Source organism: Herpailurus yagouaroundi, unplaced genomic scaffold, assembly GCF_014898765.1.
Source record: "Herpailurus yagouaroundi ecotype Mexico unplaced genomic scaffold, PumYag 190, whole genome shotgun sequence".
Lineage (NCBI taxonomy): Eukaryota > Metazoa > Chordata > Mammalia > Carnivora > Felidae > Herpailurus > Herpailurus yagouaroundi.
Window position 1 is genome coordinate 7,269,820 of NW_024412421.1, and position 9,950 is coordinate 7,279,769.

Consider the following 9,950-nt stretch of genomic DNA (forward strand, 5'->3'; position numbering starts at 1 on the left):
GTTCCAGGAAAAGCTCGCACCCAAATGTTCATAGCAGCGGTATTCACAGAATGCAAAGGTGGAAACAACCCAAATGCCCATGAACGAAAGGATGGATAAAACAGGCACGGCACACTCCTGCAACGGAGTGTCATTTAGGCATAAATACGAATGGCGCTCAGGTCAGGCTGCAACACGGACGCGCCTTGACAACATTCCGCCGAGCGGAAGAAGCCAGTCGCAGGAGACCACGTATTACCTGATTCCGTTCATCTAAAATAACCAGGACAGGCAACTCCATAGAAACAAAGTAAATTGTGGTTGCTCAGGACTGAGCTGGGTGGTGGGGAGGGAGTGACAGGGCTGATAGCTAAAGAAGGTGATGACGATGTTCTAACATTGATTGGTAATGTTTGCACAACTCTGAACATACTAACATCCGTTGGGTTGTACACCTTAAGCGGGAGGATTCTATTGGTATGTGAATTACATCTTTAAAAAGTTATTTAAAAATAAAAAAAGTTGGGGCGCCCAGGTGGCTCAGTAGGTTAAACGTCCAACTCTAGATTTCGGCTCAAGTCATGATCTCACGGGTCGGGAGTTCGAGCCCTGCATCAGGCTCTGTGCCGACCGTGCGGATTCTTTCTCTCCCTCTCTGCCTCTCCCCTGCTTAGGCTCTCTTCCTTTCTCTCTCTCAAATAAGCTTACACAAAATAAAATTAAAAAACTAAAAATTAAAAAGTTGGTGCCACACTAGTGGAAGATTCACAATCCACCAGGCGCCATGACTCACCCACCAAAAACTACAGCCAGAGACGTGCTTGGGCAGAGGGGGAATATGGACTATGGGGCCGGACTGGGTGGGCTTGGAGTAGAAGCCCCCTTAAAGTAACCCCATCAACACAACAAACCCAACCTGAGAAAAGAACACCAGCCTGCTTGCGACGCCCAAGTCAGAAAGGAACCGAGGACCATTCGCAACTATGTGGGTGGAACTGGAGGGTATTATGCTAAGTGAAATTAGTCAGAGAAAGACACATATCACATGACTTCACTCATACAAGGACTTAAGACACAGAACAGATGAACACAAGGCAAGGGCAACAAAAATAATATCAAAACAGGGAGGGGGACAAAACAGAAGAGACTCCTAAATATGGAGAACAAACTGAGGGTTACTGGAGGGGGTGTGGGAGGGGGGATGGGCTCAATGGGTAAGGGGCACTAAGGAATCTACTCCTGAAATCATTGTTGCACTATATGCTAACTAATTTGGGTGTAAATTAAAAAAAATAATAACGTTAAAACAAAAAAGAAAGGAACCGAGGAACAAAGAAGTCATCAACTTCCCTTCCTGCCGGGGACAATCCCCTGAGCCTTCCATCAATACTACAGTGGCTGTGCTCCCTGAGAACAAGTTTATTTCATAAACTCAAGCCAGCACCCAAGACAAAGCGTGCACATTAGAATTAAGGCCCTTTTAATACTAGAGATTAAGGGGATCAACCAAAGGAAAAGGAGGAGGGACCTGAGCGCTCCGTCTTCTCGCCTTGCAGAGTGGCTTGAAACCTGGGCATCAGAGCAGCCGTGGGGGCCGTCTCAGCAGGGACCGGCGATGGGAGGGGCACAAGAGTTGGCATCTTCCTGGTTTGTTTCCAAGCACTGACGCTTTCTGAGGGCCCAGAATGCATGTGAAATGGACTGACAAGGGCAGGGACACGAGCTCTCCTTGGGCTCTATCTGCAACGGGCTTCCTTGAACACTGGGCCTTCTTGGAAGGCAAAGGAAGCCCAGGGCCTTGATGACACATGGCGACATGACTGTGGTTCCCAAGCTGCTGGTGGCAGCTGCCTCTCTCTCCCAGCACGGGCTTCCTCTTGAGCCTCCTCCTGGCGAAGCCTCTCCTTCTCCCCACCTTGGGCTAGATCTGGTGCTTCCAGATCCTTCTTTGTCGTGGCCTCCTTCCAACTCAGCATCGTCATTTTTCATCAGCAGGACAGGCATGATACTGACCCCAGATGGCGTCTTCACGGCTGCTTAATGAGCAGATTCCCATCAAGCACATTTTTGCTTCCCCTCATACTGGACGGGAGCATGTGCAGTGGGGGACACGGTCCCCGGTGTGTAGATCCCCACAAGCCCAGGCTTTCTAGCTGAGCCAGCAAGATAAAGTCCCAGAGCTGGTAAGATAAAACTAACAAACATTTGTTTGTGTTACACACACACACACACACACACACACACACACACACACACACGACATCCTTTGTGGGAATACCCAAGCAAAACCATAGACAACTTTAAAATGAACTGTGGCTTCTCCCCAGCCACACTCTGGGAGAGCCGAGTCTCCTGGGAGGGGGTGGGGTTGGTTACACAGCAGCCCCCAGGCCCAACGTCAGTTCATTCTCTGCAAGCCTGCCTTAGCCGGCCACACAGGCCCCACCTGCCTCACCCCAAGATGCCGCAGACCCTCAAGCGCAGCTTGCAGAGGAGCTCCCGGTGCAGCCGGGGCCTCCGCACGCCCCTCTGCCTCCACGTGCGCGCCTCGCTGTCCGGCCACCATCAAGGTGATCGCCAAGTACTAAAGCCGTGCGCTTCCCTTCCCACAAAAATAATCACCGGGAGCCCCTTTGATTTGCAGGGAAATCGGGATTTCTTGCTGCACTTCCTGTCAGGCCGGCCCTTTGAACAGGCTCCCTCCATAATTTAGAGTTGGAATCTCGTTTTAAATGGCAGTTAAAAATTGTATGTGGCAGTTCACAATGAAATTTAGCTTGACAGCTTGGACATAAAACTAAAAATAAATGACTCCACATCCAAATAATAAGTAATAACAATGTTAGCCTGCATAAGAATAGCAGGGCTGGATTCAAATACAATATTAATTTTAGGAATATGAGTGACTGGGGAGAGACAGAGGCAAAGAAACAAATCCTTCATATAGCAACGGTCTCCTCTTATCCCCCAGGCAACTGGCTTCCCTCGCACCTCTGCGGCACAGCAATTATGTGGTGTAATGGAGCCAGCGCAAATAAGCAGAAAGATTTTATTAAACCAAATGAGCAAATCATCTGCGTATTATTGCGATTTGATTGACACTGACAAGTGTCGAGCAGACGCGGATGCGAATATGATAAAGAAGCTTGCAGAAAAGCTGTTGATAATGTTACTCTTGATAAAGTTCCCCGGCCACCCTCTCTAGGTAAATAGAAGGGCGAGGGAGAGGACGCATATTAATTCACCTAGTTGGCAGCCCACTGGAGGGGTGGGAAGGCGGGGTGGGGGGGGGGGAGTTGCCAAGGGTTCAGCGTATGGCATTTTATATGAATACCAAAATTGCATTCATGATTCGCGCAGACTTTACGATAATATATTAATATTAAAACTAAAGGTCATTCCACATAACGCTTAAGCTGCCTGAGCTTCAACCTTTATGCCAATAACAGACTCTGGAAAGTAAGTGAGAAATATTTGAATACTCAAAAAAAAAAAAATTTTTTTTTTTTTTCCTTTGGGAGGCTTGCTGTCTAACGCCAGCTCAGGTGGCCCCTCACCCACCTGCCTTCTCTGGGGACAATTACAGGGCTACCTGGAGGATGAGACAGCTGGTGCTGCCAGGGCGGAGAGAGGACTAATTACCACAAGCCTCGGGCCCTCCACACTGCTGCGTTGCACTAATGATTCCCTTATGAACTGGAGCGTGCTGCCACCGACGCTGCTCCACGGAGTCAGCACAAAACTTCACGCTGCTGCTCGGGGCGCTCGGAGCAAACGGGCCAGCACGAGGCGGGCTCTGTCGAGGACGATTTAAGGGGAGACCCGCCTGGAGGCAGGGGGCCAGCCGTGATGACCTCTGGAGCTCCCTCCAGGGGGCGCTTTGCTCTGGTTCTGTCGGTAGGGCTGGCTGGCGCAAGAGAGTGTCGTGGCCGGCCCCGGCCGGCTTGGCGGGTGGGTGGGCTCTGAAGTTTTGCTAGAAGAGAAGCTGAGAGGAGAAAACCAGGGATTGGGAGACCTGCTGAACTGAGGGGACGTCCAAGTTGAACGGGCGTCCAGAGAAGGGGATTCCCAGGGCTGGAAGGCTGATCTGGCCCTGGGTCTCCGTCTGGTGGGCAGACTGACAGGGGTGGTCTCCTAACTCAAGATGGACAGAGGGCCTGACGTGCTGGAGGCAGCCGGGTCAGGCTGGTCGGCTTCCTAACTCCGCCTGTGGCCTCCCTGGCTGCTTGAAATTGACCGCCGCCCCAGGAAGATTTCCCCCACGGAAATTGGCAAATGCTTTAGATCAGGGGTCCCCTTCCACCAGCCAGTTTTAAAACACTTCACTGACTGGCGCAGGGCAACATATGGGAGAGATTCCACTCCCCACGAGCCCCTGGGCTGCGATCACTGCTTATCCAGCAAATATCTGGTCTTCACGGATCCCCATTTGGTGCAAAGCAAGAGGAAGAAAAAAAAAAAGGCTAAATTAAATCCAACCTAATACGATAATTCCGGCAACTTCTCTAGATACTTTTCTTGAAGGGTCTGCCTCTCCCGGAAGGTGTCCCTCGACCACTGGCTACGCTCACCTTGCTGACATTTTGGTGTTGGAATTAGCGATCTGGGCCCCCTGGGCCTGGCCAGCCTCATCTTTGGCAGGTAGATGCCCCTCCCACCCACAACATCCTGGCCTAGGCAGGCCAGTCGTCTTCTGCCGTGGAGCATCCTTGCCCTCCTAGACAGGGGAAGCTCCTGACTGAGTCTACTCCATGACAGAATGGAATGGAAGGCTGCTGTGGAAAGCGGTGTTCCTCTGCCTGATCACATACCCCCCACTTCACTTCGCTGTGGCCTCATGCAGGTCCCTCCAGGGGCAGGCAGGTGGGTCTTCTGGGGAACTGGGGCAGAAATCGCTCTTCCTTTGGCCTCCCCCTCATCCTTTTTGCCACGTTCTTTCCCTCTCAAGGCTAAAGTCTGGAGCAGGAAAATAGAGACGCATAGACTGCCTCCTTTTTTCTCTCCCTCCTCGCACTTCCAAAACCTGCCAAGGCCAATTCCTCTGCCTTAGTGTTTTTCAAAAATTTTTTTTTCAACGTTTTTTATTTATTTTTGGGACAGAGAGAGACAGAGCATGAATGGGGCGGGGGGGGGGTTGCAGAGAGAGAGGAAGACACAGAATCGGAAACAGGCTCCAGGCTCCGAGCCATCAGCCCAGAGCCCGACACGGGGCTTGAACTCATGGACCGCGAGATCGTGACCTGGCTGAAGTCGGACGCCTAACCGACTGCGCCACCCAGGCGCCCCATGCCTTAGTGTTTTTCAAATGGGGAGTCATAACCCATTGGCGGGGGATGACATAAAGTCAGTGGGTCATGACCAGCATTAATTAAAAAAAAAAAAAAAAAGACAATTTTAAATTAAAAAGATGTTTTGATGTTTATTTTTGAGTGAGAACACAAGCGGAGGAGGGGTAGAGAGAGACAGAGACAGGATCTGAAGCAGGCTCCAGGCTCCAAGCTGTCAGCACAGAGCCCGACGCAGGGCTCCAACTCAAGAACCTGAGCCGAAGTCAGACGCTTAACCAACTGAGTCACCCAGGCACCCCAGGAAAAGACAGTTTTAAAAGTGAGAAAATACCACATATAATAAGGCTAAGAATTGTTCTGTGAAATGTATTTTGCTTATATGTGTGTGTGTGTGTGTGTGTGTGTGTGTGTGTGTGTGTGTGTTTTCTGGTTAAAAATGTAAAATGAGGGGGCACCTGGGTGGCTCAGCTGCTTAAGCGTCCGACTTCGGCCCAGGTCATGATCTCATATTCATGGGTTTGAGCTCCGTGTCAGGCTCTGTGCTGACAGCTCAGAGCCTGGAGCCTGCTTTGGACTCTGTCTCCCTCTCTCTCTCCCCCCCCCCCAACTTGTGCGCGCACGCTCTCTCTCTCTCTCAAATAAATAAACATTAAAAAAGTTGATATTTTAACTGTTCGGTAATGTTAAATACCATTCTAATCTTAAAAACAGGCGAGGGACCAGATTTGGCCCAAGGTTTGCAGACCATGCTATATACAAATTTTAACTTGAAATAATAAAAACATCATTTAAAATAGTCACAACAGGGGCACCTGGGTGACTCAGTCTGTTAAGCATCTGACTTTGGCTCAGGTCATGATCTCAGGGGTTCGTGAGTTCAAGCCCCATGTCAGGCTCTGTGCTCACAGCTCAGAGCCTGGAGCCTGCTTCGGATTCTGTGTCTCCCTCTCTCTCCCTGCCCCTCCTCAGCTCGTGCTCTGTTCTCGCTCAGTCGCTCAAAAAATAAAATAAAATGTTAAAAAAAAATAAAATCTTTTAAAAAAAGTAAAATGAATTTCTTCCTGGCATCACAGAAACCATGTTTGAAAGTTGCAATTCTGCCTCATCTCTCATCCCAGAGCAACAGGCTGAGGGCCACAGGGATATCACCCCCACACTGGAGGCCCCTGACGCTGCTGGTTCCAGGCCTCGCTCTTGCTATGCTCACCAAGGAGGCAAAATAACCCAGAAAATCTCTCCAAGACAAGCCTGGCTTGCCACACAAAACCAACTGTGAATATCGAACATTGGGCACGACTCCGGTTTCTTGCATCTTTTCTGTAAACAATTGGGACCTCTCCTTACGTCCTGAGTAGGACTGATGCCTCCCTCCAACTCCTTCTCGAGAGCATCCCACTCACAAAGGCTGAAGAAAAAAGGTGATTCGTATTTTTAAAGATACTTCTTCTGTTACACATTAATTGTCTAAGAGACTGTTTTGCCCACCCTGCTTCGGGGCCCTCCACTCAGCCAGCTGCCCGTGGACAGCGGTAGGCCCTGAACCTCACACTCCCTCGAGAGTTACTCTGAACTAGGGGCATCTGGGTGCCTCAGTTGGTTAAGCATCTGACTCTTGGCTGCAGCTCAGGTCATGACCTCACGGTTTGTGAGATCGAGCCCCTCATCAGCCCCTCTCTCTCTGCTCACACTGTCTCAGAATGAATACATACATACATACATACATACATAGACAGATAAATAAATAGACTTTAAATAATAATAATAATAAGATCCACCAGGACCAGGTTGGCACGGTCTGTACTTTAGACTGCAAACTTTAGGAGGGCAGAGAACACATCTGTTTTATGCACAGCGTGTCCTCAATCCTAGCAGAGTATCCGGGGCATGGGGTGGGTAGGCCCTTGTTAAAATTGTGTAAAGTATGGACTTATGTGGGAGAAAGGCCAGACTTGCCATGTTTCTTTGAAATAGCTTCGTAACGGAGCGCCTGGGTGGCTCAGTTGGTTGAGCATCCAACTTCGGCTCAGGTCATGATCTCACGGTTTGGGAGGCTGAGCCCCACGTGGGGCGTGGCGCTGAGAGCTTCGAGTTTGCTTTGGATTCTCTGTCTCCTCTCTCTACCGCTCTCCCACTCATGTGTGCTCTTTCTCTCTCAAAAATAAATAAGCATTAAAAAAAAATCTTTGTAATGGGTTACAGGGAATACCGTTAAATGGGATACTCCAAACAGGTCACATCACTGTATTAAAATAAAAAAGTAAGTAAAAAAACACCTTCTCTGTATTCTTTTTGCAGATTTGCTAACAGGCAGAAATCTAAGATGAATTAAGTGATTTCTGCTTTGTCCATTAATCATTGAACAAAGCATTTTTGATTGCTATTGTTCTCGAAGAGTCTATATTAAGAGCCCATCATTTAAAATAAATTCATGGTTTACGGGGGGATACGCCAGAGTGTTGCATGCTGTTTGTGTCTTTACACATACACCCTTACTGCTAATAAAAGTGAGATACACACCCATCAGTGTATTTTATGCCCTTCTGTTCCAGAATACACTCAACGATAATATCATTCCCTATTTAATTTTGAATACTGGTCAGAGGGAAAAATAAACAAGGCTATATATTTTTTGGAATAATAGGTCTTTAAATTCTCAGAAATTTCGAGGGATAAAATCAGTCAGATATATCTTAAATGTTAACATAAGAACACAGGGAAATGGCAGTTAACGGAATTGGAAACCACATTGTAGGCTATTCAATGTCTATAAGATATATGTATACTAATCCTTGCTTTCTTTATAGCCCTCTGTAACCAAAACTATTTTGAATGAAGCAAGTTTTCTCAAGATACCATTTTCAACCCCATTTTTCCATTGCCTGTGCTCAGAGCAAACTTTGTAATCGGGCGCTCAAGACCTCTAGAAGGTAAGCCTACACTACTTTTCCGGTTTCATTTATTCATTCATCCAGTCATTCCATCAGTAAATATCTATTGGATACCAGAATATGTGCTAAGACCTTGGAAAGGCATACAGGGCCTCTCCCCTCCTAGAATTTATATTCCAGAAGAGGAGAGCAAGAAGTAAACCGGCAAATGATTACAGATGGTGATAATGGGCTGTGAAGGAAGCACAGTTGAGGTGATGAAAAGCACCTCTGCTGGGGAGGGTGACTTTGGGTCCAGGTGTCAGGGAAGGGCCCTGAGGAGGCATGGAGAGCCAGTCACGGGAAGTGCCAGGTCAAAGGGAAACACCCGGGCCAGTGGCAGAGTAGGGGAGGGTTGAGGGGAGCCCTAATGGAAGTCCGGGTGCCCAACGTCAGGGGTCAGCCCACATAAGGCCTTGAGGATCACGGGGAGAAACCTGTTTCACGCTAAGAGCAATCTGAGTGCAAAGATCCTCTACCACATGATGGCTTCATTCATAAGTACCAAAAAAATCAGGAAAAACTCAAATGTTCCTCAACTGCTAATGGATAAAGAAATGGTGGCACATCCATCTAGGGCTCCACTACTCAGCAACAAAAAGGAACAAGCAGCTAGTACCAGATGCATGCACTGCAGATACATTACCCTGCAAGAAAAGAGCCAGACTTTGTATCAGGTACCCATTGCTGGGTAACAAATTATCCCCAAGCCGAGCAGGGGCAGGGAAGTACAGTCTTCCATGTGTCCGAAAGGAACACTGGAAATATCTAATAAGCAGAACCGTGAGTTACAGAAGTGACGATGTTGTCTTCTAGAGAGAGGAGGACTTTCTATCCTTCCTCACAAGTGATCCTCATCCGCGGAGCTTTGTCAAGTGGTAGAGACAGAACCGTATGATTCGCAGGGCTCGTTAGTCACATTCCTGGAAGCCCAACGTACGATTTTATCCGATCGGCTGGGAAAAGAGAATGTCCTAGGACCTGACCTAGCCACGATATGCCTGGGCCAGCACATGACTCATATGACCTGTGGCAGCGGACACACCGCCCCAGAGCCCAGGGCTGCCTCCCTGTGGACACCAGCGTGACCCCAGACCCTCCATGCTTCGAAGCCTCAGTTTCCCCCCCTGTAGAAGTTGTGGCTGGGACCTAATCTCTAAGGCCGCTTCCACCTCTAGGTTCTTAGCCATCGTTCTTTGATTTAATGGCACGCTACTTGTTTGCAGCGAGAGCTGGGGGCTCCCTCAGCTCTTTGAGCACACCTGTGCATATTCCCCAGGGCCATTGGGACGCCACCTTCAGGATTTCTGCCACATCTCCTGGCCACCTGCTCTACTGTTGACTTCATCTTTTCCTTTAAATGAACTCACTTTTTATAAACTCAAACTTAAGTATGTTTATTTTAAAAGCAAACTTTATGTCGTGATGGTGGACAGAAAAAAAAAAAAAAAAAAGAGGTCCGAACTTTTCCACCAATGGAAAAATAAAATCAGCGAGACTAGTCAATTAGAAGCCAACGACGAAATAAATACAGTGAAAGCCGTGTTTCCAGTTTCTGGTTCAATAGCATTAGGGCTGGAGACTTGGGTCTAGGTCTGTTTTTATTTTTTTAAGAGGCAGGATTGAAGAGAGGTGTTGCAGCACCGAGCTAAGCCATTCTCCTTGCTTTATCTGAAGGCTTAAAAGAGGATTGAAAAGGCAACAGCTTTGTCCATTGCCAAGTGCGTTATTTAATGCTGTATCTGCCCATGACGGC

At 48.3% G+C, this 9,950-nt stretch overlaps 1 protein-coding gene across 2 annotated transcripts in view; it reads right to left on the reverse strand.

The window, feature by feature from the left end:
* AKTIP (AKT interacting protein) overlaps positions 1 to 8,131 on the reverse strand; it is a 15,384-nt gene extending 7,253 nt beyond the window's left edge. For both annotated transcript variants that reach the window (XM_040498026.1, XM_040498025.1), the window contains exons 1-2: positions 8,121 to 8,131; positions 6,602 to 6,606 (exon numbers count right to left, since the gene is read on the reverse strand). The gene's annotated coding sequence lies outside the window, so the exon portion shown is untranslated. The remainder of the gene's footprint in view (positions 1 to 6,601; positions 6,607 to 8,120) is intronic.
* Positions 8,132 to 9,950: the final 1,819 nt, after the last annotated feature.